General features: G+C 42.4%; 1 protein-coding gene across 4 annotated transcripts in view; it reads right to left on the reverse strand.

The window, feature by feature from the left end:
- Positions 1-20,436, reverse strand: part of LOC139694958 (sodium/calcium exchanger 1-like) — a 376,741-nt gene that overhangs the window by 241,052 nt on the left and 115,253 nt on the right. For all 4 annotated transcript variants that reach the window (XM_071593494.1, XM_071593492.1, XM_071593493.1 and 1 more), the window contains exon 2: positions 3,574-3,691. The gene's annotated coding sequence lies outside the window, so the exon portion shown is untranslated. The remainder of the gene's footprint in view (positions 1-3,573; positions 3,692-20,436) is intronic.

The raw sequence follows: 20,436 nt of genomic DNA on the forward strand, positions 1-20,436 counted from the left end.
AATAGAATTCCAAAATATCTTTGAGGAATTTCTCTTTCCGTGCTTTCAATAAGCGTATTCTTTTCGACTTGTAGGTATCTTTACTTTCAAAGCAGTCTATCTTTTCTTTCTTTCATTATTTTTTGAAGCCTTCCCAGACGCTCCCTTTGATGGGAAAGCTTCTTGTACTTGGAATGCGCAATCGGAAAGCTATGAATCAATAAATTATAGATTTAACCCCAACAGCCACTAATGATTATCACGTCATTAATGGCACGGTAACTCATAGGGGTACCATTAAGGTTAAGCAAAGCCACAAACGTACCGGTATCATTTTTATAGGTTTGAACAGAAAAATGTCGTAATTCCTTGACTAATTCAGGTCGTTGGAAACCCTTGGCGTTTACGAAAGTGGCTTTCCAGACAACCACAACAAAGATACAAGACATTTTTTCTGGAATTTTCTGAGGTCAGAAACTTTTCAGACCACCCTCGTATGTTAACTGAGCACTGATTCTAATTTTTCTGATTCGTCATTGTGACAGATCTTCGCTAAAATATCTAAAGAAATTTCGTTTGAAATGTAAAGAGAATTCAAGGTCATCCCAAAAGTGCATCCAATCCGGAATTCAAAAGAATACTGGGAATATTCACCAAAATTGTAAAGACAATTGCTAAGTAAAAACAGGGAGCGTCATACACGCACTGCAAAAAATCTGGGTTGGGAATCGCTAGAAGACAAACTCTCAACACTAGATTAAAATTCTTACGACATTATCATTTGGGCGATTTTAATTCCAAAAAAAGTCCTAACTCACGCCCCTAGCTAAAATAACAGGTCGAAAACCTTGAAAAAAATATATAAATACACTGCCGAATAGGATGAGTTATGAACACGCTATTTTCCTTGCTTAATTCGTGAGCACAACAAAAGGGGATAAATAGCATTAATTCTTTATCAAATCATTACATTATACATAAAATATGATCATTATTCATTATACGAAGGATATTAAAATGCAAGGGCCACTTTTTATATTTAAATATAGGCGGATCAGAACGAATTTGTATTATGCAGAGTCATCTATTGATTATTTCGAAAGCCTCTGAATTAATTGTTTTCATTCGGTAGTCGTTTGCCTGTCGGTGAATGCAGATGACAATTTCCGCGAAAATTGTTGCTCCCGCCAGTTGTGAAGGCCGTGCTATTATTCGATTTTTGTTTGCACAAGGATCATCAACTGTCCAGATTCATCAGGAGATGTGCCTAGTTAAATGAGCAACAGTACTGAGTGAAGGAAAAGTGACGTGACTAAATGGGGTCGAGACTTCAAAAATGTGAATTATGGAGAGCGAATTGGCAGTCCCAATATCCAGGCCGATGTAATCGTTCAACAAGTGGACCGAGACCTACGACCTGATCGACGATTGATGATCAATGCTCAATACTGATAAACATCCTTTTGTTGGACGCACCCATATTTACACGGTTGTTACGGATAAACTCGGATACGACTATCACAAATGGTGTGCAAGTTGGGTACCGAAAATGCTTACCGACGAACACCAAGAGCAAAGAACGTTGGTTGGGGAATACGGAGATGACGTGACCTTTTCCGACAATTTCCTCTTCTCGCACTCGAAACAGAGGCTAGGTGGGAAAGGGTATGAAGACGGCGAGGAACTCAAGACCGCCTGTGTCAACTGGTTCCACTCCTCCCAGGCGGCGAACTTCTATTCTGAGAGTTTGAAGAACCTGGTGCAGCGTTACGAAAAGTGCTTAGAAGTAAAACACGATTACGTGGAAAAGTGAAGTATAAGTATTTGTAGAAAACTAACACCGCCAATAAAAACTGTTTCTAGCGAATATATTTTGTATGACACAGCGGCCTTTACTTTTCCAATAAAGGAAATGTATGTCTCTATGCTTCGTAAATGTATAAATATATCCTCTTTATAGATTTCTTTCATTCTTATTTCATGACTAGCGTCTCAAACACTAACTTTCATGCGTCCTTCCCACAGATTGTGAGATATCACATAAAATTAGGTATTATAAAGCTGAATTATTTAAATAAAGAAGGAATACATAGCAAAGGGAGCAGCAGTTAATTATCGAGCGTCAACAGCATCAAAAATACCGAAATAGCAAATGCAGGTACGATGAAATATTTAAGGGTTACCCTTACGACTTTACTCTAACGAAACATGAGGATTAATATTTGGAGAAGCTACGAAAATGTATTTGAAGATGCTGGGAAAATTATATATATAAAATCATGCTATTCTCCGCTAGTTAGGGATCACTTAGGATATGTCTCTAATGTATAAGATCCTCACGGAGTAAGTTTAATTTCCGAAGTAAATCGTGTGCAGGGAAGAGGAGCAAGATTTTCTCACGGAGCGAAGGCTAAATCACAGATTAAATCTCTTGCATAGATTGGAAGCAGGTATTCAGCAAAGGTATCGAAAATGTAAGCAAGATCAGCCCCATGAAAATACTTTCAGAGAAATCATTAAAATAAAATTAGATAGCTGAAGTGTACGACATAAAGATTTAAGATATCATTTCAAGAATAAGGAACAATTAGGAATCACTTTACTGGTGAAAAAATGTTTTAACTTCGAGTGGCCTAATGTGTTGTCAATGCTATATCTAACCCTTTTATTACACTTTAAGCTTAGGGTACTTAAGGTAAGATGTAGATGAATAATGGCAATAACCAATGAGGAATCCCATTAAGTATGGAACATTGTTTCAGAGAGAAATGAAAAAATGGACGAGATTGGTAAATAATTTAATAGACTTGAGATACTCCTAAAAGTCATTAATCCCTTTGATGGCCAAGATTTATGAAACAATTTATGGATGTTTCATTTCATAAAACAAATTCTATACATTGATTCAAACATGGCATGCGTTATATCTACCAAGGACTAAATATAACGCTTCAAGATTATTAAACATTTTCTCAGTAAAATTCCCGTTTTCTTCTTTTTGCGGATGCCTAACGGAGTACATCAATTCACAAGCTGCGATTACAAAATAAACTCAATAAGACAAATGCGCAAGGTTTACTACGATTTTCAGTGGAAGGAATATCCACACTTCGAGATAAAAAAACTCTAAACTATGTGCTCTAACTTTCATAATATGCTAACTTATCGTGATATAAAATATGGAATTCCTAATGAAAGAAAAAATTAAAGGATTCTGAAATATTATTAATAATGATAATTGTAGCTTTAAGGTAAGTAACATAGCCGATACACTACACATAAAACAGCACGCAGAGTCAGAAAATTATAAAAATAAAAGGAAACTTAATGAAAAATCAAATATAATAATAATAAGTCTATAGCAATAAGTCTCGTGTAACTTTACTGAATATCTGAAGAGTACCGTCTGTGGTAAAAAATATAAAGGCCGCTGAAAAATATTAGAACCAACAGCAAATTGGCATAATTGGCACAGAAAGGTTAATTGAAGGACCTTCTATGTAATTTTATCCCACAAGGGCACGGTTAAAATTCACCTTGAACATGGCGGTCGGCGATAATTTACACACTCAAATGCTCTATTATGGCACTTACCTATGAAGACTCCTCAAATCGTCGGTAGGCCTAATTTCCTCCCGATCTCTTAAGAACAGTGACGCACGCACTTCATGGAGACGTCCAACGAACTCAGTCACTCAGAAAATGACCGCTCCTAAAAATGAACGAAGGAAAGAGAATTGAAAAAGCGAAAACATTACGGATGAACATTCGGTGCATAAGTTTTACGGACACTCTAAAATACAGATATGTAATATTGCTTGGTGATCGAATATACATTCATATTATCAACGTTTTGTTCATCTCTCGTTTACTTGAGAGAGTCGCATTAAAAATAATATTAATTTTTAATCTTGTACAAGATTATGAAAATTGAAAAGAAAGTATTTTGATTTAGGGAAAACCCCCTACTGTATCGGGATCGAGTGCTCGTCGGGCCAAAATAAGCCTGCCGCCACTGTGATAAACCCACAGATGAAAACACCATCGTCAGTGGCCATCAATTCTTAGATTAAGACGGGGTCGGTGGGTTGTCAAATGGCATCAATTGTGAAGCGAGGAGAGACGAGGGGCGGGATGAGGGGAACGCACCGGGTTCCATCGCTAGCCGGAGAATCCGTCAACGTTGGGCGCCCGCAGGACCAGCTTCATGTTGACAGCTATTTCACTTATATTTGAGGGTTAGGAGATAAAGAATGGTCACCGGGGCAGGGATTTGCTGTGAAGGAAGTTAGGGGTAGGGTGAGGGAGGGTTGTGAGGGGCAAAAGGAAGGACCGAGGAAGAAGACCAAGTGAAAGGGAAAAGTTAATGAAAGGGCCTTGATCCTTAGTTTTCCTCATCCAACTCCTCGGTTCTCCATTCGCAATAAATGGCTATTGACAGCCAGCTTGTCTGATCCCATTACAATTTCACCAAGAGCCGAGGTCTCAATCACAATTCTGAGATTTGTTTGATGAAGTCCCACACTCAAATCTCCAGTCGCTCAACGGCTTTCACGTCACATATCTCTCCATTTTGGCGCCTGTCATTAGTTGTTATAAACATCTCATTCCATGAGCCCTTTGCCCAATACATATTTACGTTCACTTTTCCTTCGAAGACCATCTTTGCCAAGCATCGCGTTTCGATGTGTTTTATGGGACCATTCCCTCCTATTATACTCCTATATTCCACTTGTTGCTGTTTATACCCTAGCCCTATAAGTAACTATTGAGTCTTACATCAGATGTGGATGCAAGATCTGGAAGGGAGAAGAGAGGGAACCGAAGGTGGTAAGAATCATAAGTCAACTGCTTTAATAAAATCAAATATGTCAAGTTTTTTTTTTGGGTGCTCGGTAATTAAAAAAAAATATTGGAACCGACCATTCCCATGGGCTAAACCCTGACGCAGTGGAAGAGCTGGTGCTTTCTAGTGACCCCTAAAGCTGTGCTTGTCGGAGGAATGATTATTACCCCTGTTAGAATCACCCATTCTAATTCAGTCGAAGGGTAGTAACCAGACGAAAGTTAGTTCGCGCAGAATTTGCCCCTCAGCGAGAGAGCTTGCAAAGGCATATGACCCCGGTGGGGTGGTATTTCCGCTAATGGTGTCAACGTCAAAAACACCATTGAGGAAAGCAACGGGAAACCACTTATATTGTTCATCCAAATAAAACATGATGTACTCAATGATTAGAATGAGTCTTGGAAACTACAGAACTCGGTCCCCTGATCAGTGTGTCATGCCCGGCAGTGGGGGAGCCAAGGCTTCCGTGGTCGCCATTTCACGAAATCCTTGCGTGCGGGACTAAAGCATAGCAACATAAACAACGAAGAAAATATAAAAAAACCCAAGTCCTAAGTGGTCAGTACATTAATGACCAAGGTAAGCATAATAGTGAATAGCAAAATTATTGATTCACTCAGTTGATTAAATCCCTTTTTCCATCCTGATTGAACATAAAAATTCAAATCTCGGAGTAAAAAATTATAATCATGATTCCGTACAAAATGCTACCCAAGTTAATCCTTCCCAATATGAAGTCACAAGGAACTTTATGATGTTTCAGAGATGTGTAGGCTTATCATCTTGGACAGAGGTAGCGAGGGACATGGCTGTCCTTTCAAGAAATAAATATATGACGGGCATGGTTAAATTTATTTTATACAAAGATTTACCTTAAACATGACAGACAACTGAAAAACGGGAGAATGTTAGACAAGCGAGGTAGGGATGGAAAAGTGATTTGTAAGGAATGAAGGAAGATATAATGCATGCGGCATTAAAGAACAGTTTGTTGTAGCAAGGTGAGTGAGGTCTCGTCCTGTCAGACGAGAGCAAGAAACATGGCAGCATACACTCTATGTCCATCCAAGTACCTACGTTAAAACGGTTGACTGCCAAATATATATTTATGACAGTTAAGTCGAAGAAAAAAAGGGGTTTATGATCGCAGTAAGTGCAGAAAAATTAAACGACTCCGAACTCAGAACGAGCAAGGCTAAAATAGCCTGCCTTGAATTTTACTGCGGCCTTAATCAGATTCAAATGTAACTAATTCATAGATAAAATAAATGCAACACTACATGCTCTTACCGACTTCCGTTGGAGAACAATATGTCCGTAATGTTTTCAGGATTCCTATATTTCCGGCTGTGACACGTTTCTGTTTTATGTATCCTCCGCGTTTGACAGGTTTCACAGTGTTGTAGTTAGTAGAAAATAGATTTATTGATGGTACTTATACAAATGCTTGAAATCTTCAAAATGATCTCCCCCTGCATCAATACACCTGTGGAGACGTGTCTACCGTGCCCGGAAGGCACGCTGAAACTCCTCGACGGGAATGTCTCTCAGGACCGTTGTAACATGCTTTGGGATGTTTTCCACGGTCTCCCAATGCTTTCCTTACAGCTCTCTCTTCAGTCGGGGAAACAGAAAATAGTCGTAGCCAAGTCGGGGCTATAAGGGGGCTGGGGAACCACTGGGTTGGTGGTGCTTCGGGCCAGGTAGTTGGTAACGATGAAGGACGTGTGGTTGGGGGCATTGCTATGGTGGAGCTTGACCGTGACGTTGATGTCAGCCCTCACGCGCGCGACCCAGCGTTTCAATCTCTTGAGCACCCACAGGTAAAAGGCTGAGTTGACAGTTTCCCCCTGCGAAGCAAACTCAAAACGGACGATTCTTCGAACGTCAAAGAAGACAATGGGCATCGTTTTGATGCGAGACTTGCTCATTCGCGCTTTCTTGGGTCGGGGGGATGATTTTGTGTGCCACTCGCTGCTCGACCTTTTCGATTCTGGGTCGTACTCGAAAATTCAGTATTCGTCTCCGGTTACGATAGAGTTAATAAAGTCCGGCTCATTTTGAATGAAATCCAGCAATTCTTGACAGTGCAAAACTCAAAGTTTTTTCTGATCTTCCGAATACACTTTCGGCACAACCTTCGCAGAGATCTTGAGTATTTCCAGATCCTCGGTCACTTTCCCATGAACCGCAAATGTGGACTTGGATAGTGTCAGCTATTTGCTGGATGCTCAATCGACGAATGTAAATTAACATTGATTAGGAGAGCAAGTTCGATCATTAACAAGATCGCTTAATGTGGAACGTGAACGGTACAAAATCGTGGAAATAGCCCTTAAAAATTGCTCCAATTTTGCCTATTAACATTCTTCCAGATGATACTCTTATTAAAATTGATGACCCGTGTCATGATACCACCAGCAATAAATCATAGACAAACACGCAATGGTGACATTACACAGCAAATTGGAATAGTGGAAAAATAAAAGACAACTTGACATACGTGAAGAACAGTATTTCCTTCCGATAAGAAATAAATCCGAAATTATTCAAGAAATTAATTTTAACTGCTGCGAGATCATATATCTCTAAAGGGATAGATGTCGCGTAAAATAAATTTGTGATGGGTGAATGAATCAGGAGGAAACAGATTAGAATGAGAGATCAGAAAACACTGAACGTTGGTACGGGTTCATTCTCTGGTGAAAACCTGAGGATAATTATCAAAATTTTACAACAAAAAGATATTAATGAAGGTAGTACATTAAACAAAGCATATCAAGATCACGAAGGCAATTTTGATCATGCAGAATCGCACTCTTCCGCATTCCGGAAAGAAATGGTTTTTATGCAAGCACACTTTCCTTGGTAACTCGATATGTGCTCGAGTCTTTCCAGTAATGAGTATATATCGGAATGACGGATGAAAATAATCCTTTATTTGCTTAATTTATGAGTTGTGTTCATTAAGTGAGCTGGAGTTTGAAGTTTCCTCATACATGTATGCTGCGATATTATCGCACACCATTCTTATCATAATTGTAGCTCTATTCGGAGTTCACAATTATATAAGGTGAATGCAGTGTTTTTGAATTTTTGAGTCAGAAGTCAATCACAGGAGTTCGCTATACTTGACTGGATTGCAACATTTTTTTTGAATAACCAACGTTGAAATATATCACATTGAAATACTATATTTGCCACCAACCGGTTTTATTCCTTATCTCGTCATAATCCAAGGTTAGGGTCTAACAAATTATATTTAGAAGTTGAAATCGCGTGCTATATTTTTTCTGAGCCCTGGACTCTATCATCACAAGGAAGAATGGTAACGACGGGTAAGATTAATAACGGTAAGCATGCATGGTTGAGTTTCCGGCAATCCGCAATCATTTGTCATATTTCACTCTCATCCATGGTGGCTATCCCTCAACTGTGCATGGCTTTGGGAGAGTGTAGATTTAATTACGTTTCCCTAATCATGTTACCTGGGCTTCAGGAGGAATCTTACGTAGGTTTTATTATCGCAATAGTTCATTCTATTCATGAATGAAGAATTTTAACTATCACCAAAGAGCGTATTGAGCAAATGCCCACTAATGAAACAGTCACTTCAAAATCATTTAAACTTCATCAACTTGTTAAAAGATTTTCGAAAGTTTTTTTCAATTTCACAGTTCAGTATTCTGATGGAACTATATTAAAAAAGTTGTCATCAATGGTAATGGTGTTTTCCAGTACAAATACGTAGGCACCTGAAGTGATTAGTATAAAATCATAATAAAACACTATCCTCAGACAAAGCGGAGCTTTGGTACACTTTATCAGAGAAAAATATGTATTTTCGATGCATTAATGATAGCGTAGATTGTTACGAAAGGTCGGAGGAGGTACCTGAGAACGTTACAAAGGTGGAGGGGTAAAAAGAAACTGAAAATTGATTTACGTAAATGAAGGACGTCCCCATTGTCACGGGAAAGGCTCGCTTGTCAGCTTCCATTTGGAATTTTTTTATGGTGAGCGCAGATGGACCACCGACCACCAGTTGAGCACAAAATATTCAAATTTTCAGTCTCACCCCCTACCTATTCTCATTTCTCGCCCGCTATGGGCTTATCCTTATTGGAGACAAACAAACGGGCAGCTCCCTTTGGGCGATTCGAATATCAAACGAAAAGGGACACTCACGGGGACTCATCGAGAGCCCCTAGCAGAGGATGCTCCGGTAAAAACCCTTCACGCTCGATTGATGCGTGCGAGATTATCGCGCAAACGTTTCGGTCAATAACCGGGGTGCCTTCTTTTCGGCTCGCGCAATTGCCACGCTTCATCCGAAACTCCCCCGGTGATTAGTGGCCGGGTTTTGTGGGAGGGGAGGAAGGGCAGAAAGGGAGGGGGGAACGAGTGGGACGTGAGGGGAATGTATATGCGCGTGGCGAGGGTATGAATGACGCGACGACCGACGGCCGGCAGACTTGAATGATTAACCATTTGGGATCAACATGCGGACCTCAACCTACGCGGGATAATTAGGTTCGGCCCGGGCGTGCTCTCGCGATAACCGGACGGCTTCCGCAGACCGTCGACTCGATCGATTTATATCTACATCTACATCTACATAATACCCCGCAAGCCGCCGCAAGGGCGTGTGGCGGGGGGTGTTAGGTCACCAACCGTAAAAAAGAAAAATACCACATGCAAAAAAAAAACACGGAAAATTACACCCACAGCAGCGCACACACTCATGCAAAAATCCCTTCATCCAATACTCATGCAAACACATATACCGCAAAACCACTAAAAAACTGCACCCCATGATGCAGCACGAAAGCCATCCTACAACACGCAAGCCAGGACACAACAAGCAAGAAATTGAAACACCACATGAAAATGCACCACGAAACACTCTACCCCCCGAGGAGATTCTAAAAGGCAGGGAATGCGACCCAACGTTGCAGGTAGCAGGAATTTCCCCCCGCGGAGAGGGACAAGGGATTAAAAGGGAAACTTAAAAACAGATGAACAGAACATGAATGAGGTCATTCGGAAAGAATGGGTTATTATAGCAAAACACATAGGGTTAGTGGAAGAGCATGCATTTATATCGCTCATTCCCTTCAATGAATGATGCACGCAGGAGTCAAACTCGAGTAAGAGGAGCCCACTTGGAAGATCAACATTTACAAGCATCAAACTCAAGAGCCCAAATTTATTTTGAGTTCACTAGCGATTACGCCTGGGTTCGATATTTGGATGCGTTTGCCGACAGCTACCGTCCGACCGGGGAAGAGATCGAGTAGTAGTTTTTATTGGTTTTAGGGGAGGCGACCTACATCTGAAGTCATTTCCGCCATTAGGGATAGGCGGATAATTATGTGCGGGTAGAATTTCCAGGGACCTCGAGGAAGGGTGGAGAGAAATCCAGCGCCGGCATCAGCTTAATATTAACGAAAGGCGCCACGGAGTCACACAAATTAACACCAGTATCACCGTAGGGACGGCGTGCTCCACTTGTAGCACTCTCCACAAGGTAGCAAAGTTGGGATGAAGTTATCTCCGAAAAAATCTACTACCGCCGGGATTCAAACCGGAATCATCGTGGTGGGAAGACAAGTAGAATGGCCACCTTGCCAGAATATTTCTAACCTGCAAATTAAGGCAATGTGACGTGATGTAATTTAATCATGTCATATGGAAAATACTTAGGAAATTTTCACGCTTATTTAACGACGAACTGTTGATTGACATTGTTCCGCATGGCCAATCATCAATTGTTAATGTCTCTGCTCCCCCTTCCCCTCACCTAACTAATGATGACAATATGAAGAGGTCAGAGCCGGTAAAAAATTACGATGATAGTGGAAAATGATAATAATTTGCACTGAACAATTCGATCAAATCTTGATGACTGGAGTAGTAATTAAAATAAACACTTTGTATTTATCACTTGCTTCGAATCATAAATCGTTTTTTAATATGGTATCATCATCACCAAAAGATTAGTGAAAACTTTGCTATGGAGCGCAGTTTGCACACCGCGGAAACATGGCCTTTGAGGCAAGATGACAGGTGTAGATTGGTACCTTTAGGCGTGGAGGAGTGGATAAGGTGAAATGGATGAAAAGAAAAACAAGCCAAGTACTACACATTATGTGGGAGAAGATAGTTGGGAGATATCCAAAGGAGAAAGGAAAGATCGATGCGGCGTATTTTTAGTGACGATGGAATGCTGAAGACTGTGAAAGAGGAGAGGACGTTTGAGAGTCGAGGTAGGGAGAGGAAACCGATATGTTGGACGGAATGAAGGGAGGCAGGAATAATGCGGAAATAAAGGATTTATCATTGTACAGTGAGGCAGTTTGTATCGTGTTTGGAGTGCCAGGGCATGCAGGCGCAATGCCTTAGGTACGGCAAATACGAACTGATGTCACAACAGGAATGGACATCGTTCTCATTCAGACTTCTCATACCACATCACCGGTTCGCACATCAAAGTCAAGCCTTTTTCAAAAAATTGGGTCCTTTTCGACAGTTTTTGTCAGAAAATTTGAAGAAACTGTATATTTCCTGGATTTTTCCCGACGGAGTGGCTGTGTCTACAGAACTACGCCACAATAACTCGATGTAATGACACATTTGTGCTAAGTTTTATGCATGCAAAGTCAATGAGAAGAAAACTTTTATACTTGAAGACTTTCAATGCAATAATTTCAGAATGTAAAAATCATTCGCCTTGAACGGGATTCGAACCCGGATCCCAAGATGTCCGGTCGAGTGCTTTAGCCAGTCAAGCTATCAAGGCGTCCTATTAAACTCTGGGGGCTTTTAAAGGAACAAGATGTTGTGATGAAATACCGTACATACAATGTTGAAGGCATTCGTAAGAGGACGCCTCGAGAGCTTAACTGGCTAAAGCACTCGACCGGACATTGAGAGATCCGGGCTCGAATCCCGGTTAAGTTGAATGATTTTTACACTCTGAAATTATTGCATTGAAATGTAAATTAGTGGATGACTCCGAAAAAAGTTACTGTGGCGGCATCTCCCGCAGTTTCTTTGGAACTTGAAGACTTATCAGTAGTCTGGTCCGACACACCATAAAAGATTCTTTCCGTTGGTTTTAGCGCGTATTTGTACGTGTGTTTGTATATGTGTGTATGCATATATGTATACAAATATATATTTATTTTTTATGCACACATACAAGGTTTGTATAATATGTATCGGGAACGATTTTTTCCTATCAGGACCGCACGTCGCAGGTGCTCGCAGCGCCTACGATGGTTCATTCAGGCTAGATCGTGTTGTTAGTGGACCCCTTTCGAGTGGATCAGTGTAAGCGCAAAATGCATCGAATGACTGAACAGCGGTACGTCATCAACATTGAGTTGGACCGGGGAAATCGGGTATGGAGACATTGGGCATGGCCACCAAGTGATCAAGGATAAAAGTGTCACAAACTGAAGTTTTTAAGTGAAAAAGTTCTTTAAAGATGGCCGAGAGAGTTTGGAGGACGAGCCCCGTGACGGCGGTAGACGTCAAGAACCAACGGCAACGGGTACGTATACTGCTGCATTCAGACCGTCGGATAAGTGTGGGCATGATCGTAGATGGCATTGGCATTCATAAGGTGAAAGTGAACACCAATATCACTAAAATTTTTGCGATGCAGAATATCTGCGCCAAACTTCTCCCGAAGGCATCCAGCAACCGTCCAAGCTAACCGTCTACCAGACGAAAAACTTCATCACGACGATTCCCCAACCCCCTTACAGTCCTAAGTGGGCACCACCAGACTATTTCCTATTCCCAAAAATGAAATACTCCCTCAAAGGACACCAACATGGGACCCTTAGTCACGTCAAAGAAGTTTGCACGCGAACCCTGCAGGACCTTCCGGAATATACTACTAAGAAGCCTTCAAATCGTGGAAAAGCAGATTGTAAAAGTTTGTTGGCGCTCATGGGATGTACTTTGAAGAATTTCGAGGATTACTCGTACATCTGAAATAAATGTTTTTTTCCGAAACTTTTCGCTATTTTTTATAAAAACCTTGCATATGTGTGTGGACACAGCTCTTGACAACAACAGAGAGGAGACAAGTCGCCTCCCATGTCGATTCGACAAGCCATTCCATTCGATAAATACCTATCAATCACGAGTCAGTTACCATTTATAAAGCTTTACGCGCTCTGAAGATAAATCTGTAAAGCCTCGTCGAGCAAAGTGAACGAATATGCAAATCAAATCGGCGAATAAAATAACCCTTCACTGGGAGAAAACATTTTAGAATCATTAACGCAAGACTCCGCAACCGCTGGAATTTCTCTTCCCCGGTCCCCTTCTTTCAAGTCCCACGCGAAATTGAAGCAATTTCGCATTGCGGTATTTCTCTCCCCCTCCCATCTGCGTGCTACAAATTTGCCCCCGCACCAGGTGAAATCATTCATCCGTGGTCCTTTTGTTTTACTTATTCCCGAGCTCTCCTCCTTTCCGAGCCATTAAACGGAAGGAACTCTTTTAGGAAAAATGCAAGCGCCATTATAACAGAAGGTTGACATGGATTTCTAGTAGTAGTAGTAATTTAACTTTTAGGAGCCCCAAAGACTGACGTCATTTAAGAAGGATTTCAAGCATTACTGTTACGTGTGGTAGCCGAGTGGATTGAGCGCTTCGCTACTGACCGGGGTAACCTCATGCTATTCCGAGTGATTGCTGGGGGTACCCTCAGCTTCATCCACGCTGAGATATTTTTCGGTAGTTTAATCTTCTTGGAAACCACATATGGGTCCGGTAAAGGAACTGCCCCTATTCTACACTGATGCGTGAATTTCTAACGCCGGAAATGGCTTCGTACAACTTTATCTCTACTCTAACCTCCCAAAATAACCTCAGGATTAAATACCTCAGTTCAAATGTTGTCAATAAGCTACACGCTACATTGGCAGAATGAACCACAAGGATTAAATGAAAGGGATAGATTAAAAAACTGAAATATTCAAGTACTCATTGTTCTCTTACGAGATACATTACTGAACAAAATCAGTCATGACCAGTCCTACTTTCTGAATTCAAGAAGCAAATTTTTAAAATTTTCTCAAACATTCCGATCATTTCATGACGTAGGCATTTTTGCTAAAGTGAATATGTATACAAAAGCGTGGCTTGCTAACACCCCGCGCCAATTGATGTCACGTGACTTATGCGATATTGGTCGGATTTAGATACATGCATGCATTTCCTTTTAAGACTACTAAAACGTACCACAATGACTGCACACAAGTTATTACCATCTATTTACAAGGTAACCTGCTCACCACCACCAGGGTATTTGGCAGGGAGTGATAACACACTGGGCATGTAACATCAAAAAGTTTTTCCTAGTTTTTAGACACACTGCCTTTTAGTTAAATAATGCAAGCCATAGATAAGTCAATTTTAAAAAGGAAGGGTGAAATTGGTGCACCCTTAAAGGAAGGTGGAATCGCTGTAAGGAATAAAGAAAGGAAAATCCGAGCATATAACCACAGATAAGTCAGGAATATTATTAAATGATCCAGGAAAGATTCAAGAGAGCTAGAGAGAACACAAAGAGGAGCTACGATTAGGCCAGCAAACTTGAAGAAGAAATACCATATGACGTAGATTAGGGTAACTTATGTCCAGGAATACTTGATGGCGAAATAGAAAAGGCGAGGGGAGTTAAAATTAAATAAGCCCATGGGGTAGATAACATTCTTACAGAAACACTTAAGGTTCTGGAAAAGGATTGGAGGAAGAGAGTTTAATGGACCAATTTGTAGCATTTATGAAGGGGAAAACAGACCGAAAAACTTCGACAGAGCAGTACTAGCTCCAGTCCCAAAAAACTGAAAGGCAGCTTCATATTATTATTTAGTCTCCAACCGGTTAAGATGGACACAACCACCGAATAAATGTTTTATTCCTCCTAACAAAACACCATCCAGCAACCTACTGTACATGAAGTCCCTCTTCATCACAGTGTACTCCCTTTATCCCATCATCCCGTCCAACATCCCTTTCCTATTCCTACCCTTTCCTTGTTTGCCCAACATTTTCCCCTCTATCACAGTCTTCAACATCCCACTGCCGGTCAACACCCCCTTCATCCACTTTTCCTGCCTCCATAGGATTTCTCCAAACAGACCCCTCTCTTCGCCCACCATACCAAGTACTTCCTCATTTGTTCTCTTCTCTGTCCATTTCACCTTCTCCATTCTTCTCCACACCCACATTTCAAAAGCCTCCAGTCTACTTCTATCCTCCTGCTTCAATGACCACGTTTCCGCACCGTACATAGCTACGCTCCATATCAAAGTTTTACGAGCCTTTTCTTAATATCCTTACTCAACGTCCCTGTCATTAACTCCCTCCTCCTTGTGAAAACCTCTTTGCCTAGCGCAATTCTTCTCCTTACGTCCCTACTACTTTGACCGTGATGGTCCAAAACACTACCGATATACGCAAATTGTTCTACCTGCTCTAGTTTTTGCCCTCCTATTTTTGTTTAGCTTAGCCTTTTTCTTTCTAGAAAATCGCATAACCTTTGTTTTATTAATATTGATTCTCATCCCATATCTATCGCACTGAATTTCCAATACACACATCAATGCTTGCAAACCCATGAAGTGAATATAGATGTATTTCGCCTGCATCAGCGCCAGATTTATTAATAAATAACGACTCAGCCTTCATGAAACAAAAATAGACGAAACAGAAGTTTTTTCTCTCTCTTTCATTATATCCAACGTTTACGAAGACGTAGCAATATAAAAAAATTCAAATAAAATGTGCAGGAGTTTATCTCCACGGAAAGAAACTCATCAAATTGCGTTTTCCCCACACCATTGCGCAGCAATATCGTTAAAAAATGTAATATTTTCGGTATTTAATAAAATTGGGACCTAATTTAATCTCAGCCCATTAAATTGTCTCCCGAAAATGTCAAGTAACACTTGCGTAGGGTTCATCAACTCCAACGACAAATTTGTTTTAAAATATGAAATTTCCCTTTATGACTGCTGTATAACTAAAATTTTATATTTGATATTTACGGTATGTAATACATTTGCGTGACGTATTTACGGTATGCAAAATCGAAAGGGTTTCCGGTGATGACATGGTAATGTCAAATTCCAAAGAAACTGCGGGAGATGCCGCAACAGTAACTTTTAACGGAGTCATCCGCTAATGTGCAATTCAACGCAAAATTTTCAGAGTGTAAAAATCATTCGCCTTGACTGGGATTCGAACCCAGATCCCTCAATATCCGGCTGAGTTCTTTAGCCAGTTACATTGTAATTTCACTTAGAATGAAGAAATCAATCATTAATGACAAGTGTATTAGCTTTATGTAGTTCAAAGACAGCAAGTGCCATTCCCTGAAAACCAATTACATTATCGTAGTTTTGTAGGAACAGCTAAGGCTTTAGGTTGCAGATTCTCTCCAGATGTTAGTATTCTTGCATTCGATAGCGTCGCCGCTAAAGATTTTTAATACTTCCCGATAGCAGGGAGTGAATAGCACGCTATATTATAAAACATTTTTTTTGCCCACTACTGGCAACGTTGATTCACGACTAGTGGACAGCTTCTGGGGAAAATAAACTCCAATTCAGGGGTAACTCCTTCACATAATAACAGAGACAAAAACAATTGCAATTTTCCACTTAATTATTATTGTTAAGAGGAAAATTGTAAGAGTTTTTGACACCTGATTCTCTAATTTAAATCCTGCTCAATTTAATGCAGTATCCATTTTTCTCAATCTCGAGGAGATCGAAGTTCGAACCCATTTAAGAGGAAATAGCTTTGTTACTGATAAATGATTGAAACTACCATACTTCGTGGATCTGAGATTTTTTCTCAAAGACAAAATAGCTTCATTTAAGGGAGCCACTTAATATGCGTATCTCCAATATCCCCCTTAGAAAACTTCCCTTTGGTAACCAGCCTTCACAGGAAAAGGGTTGCCGGCGCTTCTGCCATCTGATCGATCGATAACTCCGAGAAGGCTAAGAGGCTAAGAGGACTATCTTACTTTATGCTTTAAAAAATAAACAAAAGAAGAGAAGTGAGCGGTGGGGAGTAGGAGTAAGTAGGAGGGGGGAGGATTAAAAAGGAGTGAAAGGACCTTTCTCCACTTCACTAAGTGACACCTTATTAGTCCTACCACCTTCTTTTAAAAGGGCACCCGCTTGAGACGAACGGGGGCACTTGACGCTGAAAAACAATCGGAGGTAAATATGCTATCTTGAAATGCTACGGCGGGGTGGTAGACCGGTGGATACAGCATATATGTGTGGGTATGTATGTATAATGTATGTATATATATATATATATATATATATATATATATATATATGTATATATATGTATATATATGTATATATATATATATATATATTGTTATGTCCCGGATTAATTTCCCCGACGTGGCTCATTCCTCTTTCGCGAGGAGGTCTGTTCGCTTGCTGCGAAATTCACATATTGGGATTTTTCCACTGCTTACCTGTCACTCAGGTGCTTGCGTCGCCTCGAAGGAGGAGGGGGCAAGCATGCGAACGCAGCTCGCGAATATGACTGAATATGGGAATAAAGCGCAGTAGAATGCTGAATCCGGGGCGCGACCGGATGCCGCGATCAAATAAAAACCCCCGGGAACCTTCATTCCGGGTCTTTCGTCGAGGGGCCGTGTACACGTCGGGATGGGGAGCCGAGAGCCGTGGAAGCGGAGACTCGTCGATTGACCCGGGGTTCGCCGCAGGACGAGATACTCGCGCCGGAGTCGCTCGTTTAAATACAAACTCCTAGCGAAAGACCCCGTATCTTTTATTTCACCGTACCAACTCGCCAATTGGACCACCTTCGTCGTCCGGAAATTCCTCAGCGTTAGTCAAGATCCTTTTCTGAGACGTCCCTTGTCGCGCTGTCCTCGAGGGGACACGACAACTTTGGTGGAGGCGCCGGGTACATGATTATTTGTAAGACAACGCAGAAGAGGATCCGCAGAAGGACTCGGCCAAAGGCGTGGTCGTGGTACGGTAAGTATTCTTCCGTTCTTTTTTTCTCTTCTTCTTCTTCTTCTTTGTGCGGGATTGGACTAGAGAGGAATCGGCAGTAAGACCGCTCTTCCTAGCAAAGGGGGGTTAATTGATTAACACAGTTGTTGATACATTGTTACGGAGTAGGCATCGGTGGTGACGCTGTCCTCTTTTTCATTTTTTTTTATTTATTGAATTAACTTTTCGCCTCTCCTGCCATTTCTCCGGCTGAATCCTACAAAGTGGTCCCGACTTTGCCAGGATTACGGGAGGACCACGGTCTTGACCGGTTTAAGGTGTACAACTTACTCCTGGGCATTCGGCCCGAAATCCTTTTATCATGTAGTGCTTTCTTTCGCGTGTATTAGCGTTAAGTATATCTGCCTTGTCTTGTTAGTTAGAATATTTTTTTTGGGGGGTTGCTTTCCGTGTGTTTATGAATAACGACCAGCGAAGGAGTCGCAGGATCCGAGGGGATTCGCCCGTATATTACGCGCTAGTCCGTCCGCGACAGGGTGTGGCCCGTGAAGTCGCAGGGGAAACGGAACCGGGTGAGGCGCGTGCGATACTCACGGGAGGAGAGCAGGACGAGATCGGAAGTACCGCCGATACAGTAATCCTCACGGAAGGTTCAGATACCGGCATGGCCGAGAGGGAAGACACATATGGGGGGGAACCGCGAGGGAGATCGAGGGCACAGGGGTGCAATTTGACACCCCCGACGTTCAGCGGGCACCCAGGGGAAGACGTAAATACATTCCTTTCCAAATTTAACAGAATTGCAGCCGCAAATGCGTGGGATGAAGAAACAAATATCCGTTTGATACCATGCTTTTTAACGGGGACTGCGGGTAGATGGCTTAATGCGTTAGCGGGTTACGACCCGGAGAACGGCACCCTCGAGGGGGATTGGCAAGGATTTTGCCGGTCCATTAGAATTGCGTTCAGAGGGGTGTGGGCCGCGGAATTGAAAGAATGTGAGTTGAGGGAAAGGAAGCAGGGTCCTAATGAGCCAATCGACGACTACTTCTATGACGTGAGAGCCTTGTGTAGGGAGGTTGACCCTGAAATGGCCGACCGGGAAGTCGTTCGGCACTTGATAAAGGGGCTCCGACCCGCATTGGTGCGCGTGGTCGTCCCGGCAAGACCAGAAACGCCTACGCAGGTGCTCGGATGCCTAAAAGCGTACGAGGAAGCCGACTTCATTGCACAAGTAAATACAAGAACGCCGGCCCACCAACCCGGGAGGAGGATGACACAAGAGGAAAGAAAAGAGGGGTCCGAGAGCGTTCGGCAGTTGGAAAGGGAGATCCGCGAGCTCAAACGTGTGATCGAGAGGGAAAGAATCGGCCCGAGGGAGGATAGGCGGGGTGCGGATGACAAATGGCTGCCCGCGTCGAGAGGTAGGCGAGACGCACCACGATGGCAAGAGGGCCCTAGACGGGTCGGGGGACCCAGTCGTACTAACGACGGAAGACCCATATGCTACCGCTGTAGGGCAGTGGGCCATGTCGCAGCGGTTTGCCCGACGGCCGATAGCGGAGGAACGAGGTGTTACCAATGTCAGGGGATGGGTCACAGAGCGGCCGACTGCCCATCACGCAGGAGGGACCATCCTCGGGACTACCAGGCAAAAAACGAGCGTCCGCAGGCCAAGTAGGGGGTACGCCTGTCGGAAGCATTGGAGAAAGATCCCTCCTAACGATCGAAGGCGCGATTAATGGACGTGAGTACCCGATCATATTGGACACAGGAGCCGTGATTAGTGTTATAAGTAGCGAAATTATCGACCCCCAATGTGTGAAACCAAAACGACTACGTATACGTTTGGCGAATGGAAACCCCGGAGAAACGCTGGGAGAAGCGGAATTATGCGTGCAAATCGGAGGAATGTGTTTTAGGGAGAATGCGGCAGTTATGGATGGGTTAGTTGGACCCCTTTTGCTTGGCCATAACTTTTTGAAACGTCATAAAGCAATAATAAATTATGATAAGTGTGATGTCACCCTCAAGGGTGCCCTCGGTGAGACAGTGGTGCAAATGATGGGATCTGAAATTCGGGGCGAAGAAGCCCGATGTGGGGTAGCGCAAGACTTGTAGGGGGGTGACCTCATGGCCCGAGGCCTTCCCGAGCTGCCAGGGGTGAGTCACCAAAAGTGGTCACTGAAGGGTGACGTCACGGTGCCACCCGGGGACGGGGTTGATTGTAGGTTGGATGGACCGAGGCCGTCAGGCGGAGGACGAATAGTTCCGGCCAGACGCTTAACCGATGAGGGTCTGAGCCTGGGGGTCGTCCGCCCTGAGGGGGAATATATGATCGCCACCCTTTTCAACCATCGAAGGGTGCCAAGACGGTTGCACGATTTCACGGGTCGTTCAAAGTAATTAAGCAGGCAGGGCTGATGAAAGGGCTGATGAATAAAGGTTTGTGCTTGTGCTAAGTTGTCGCTTTTATTACAGAGAAAAACAGCTAAGAGTATGGCGTTAATACCAAACCAACCTGGGAGGATCTGTTGCGTCCACTTTCGTTACGCTCGAATTTTAAGT

Source organism: Hetaerina americana, unplaced genomic scaffold (assembly GCF_022747635.1).
Source record: "Hetaerina americana unplaced genomic scaffold, ioHetAmer1.1.p SCAF_6, whole genome shotgun sequence".
Taxonomy (NCBI): Eukaryota; Metazoa; Arthropoda; class Insecta; order Odonata; family Calopterygidae; genus Hetaerina; species Hetaerina americana.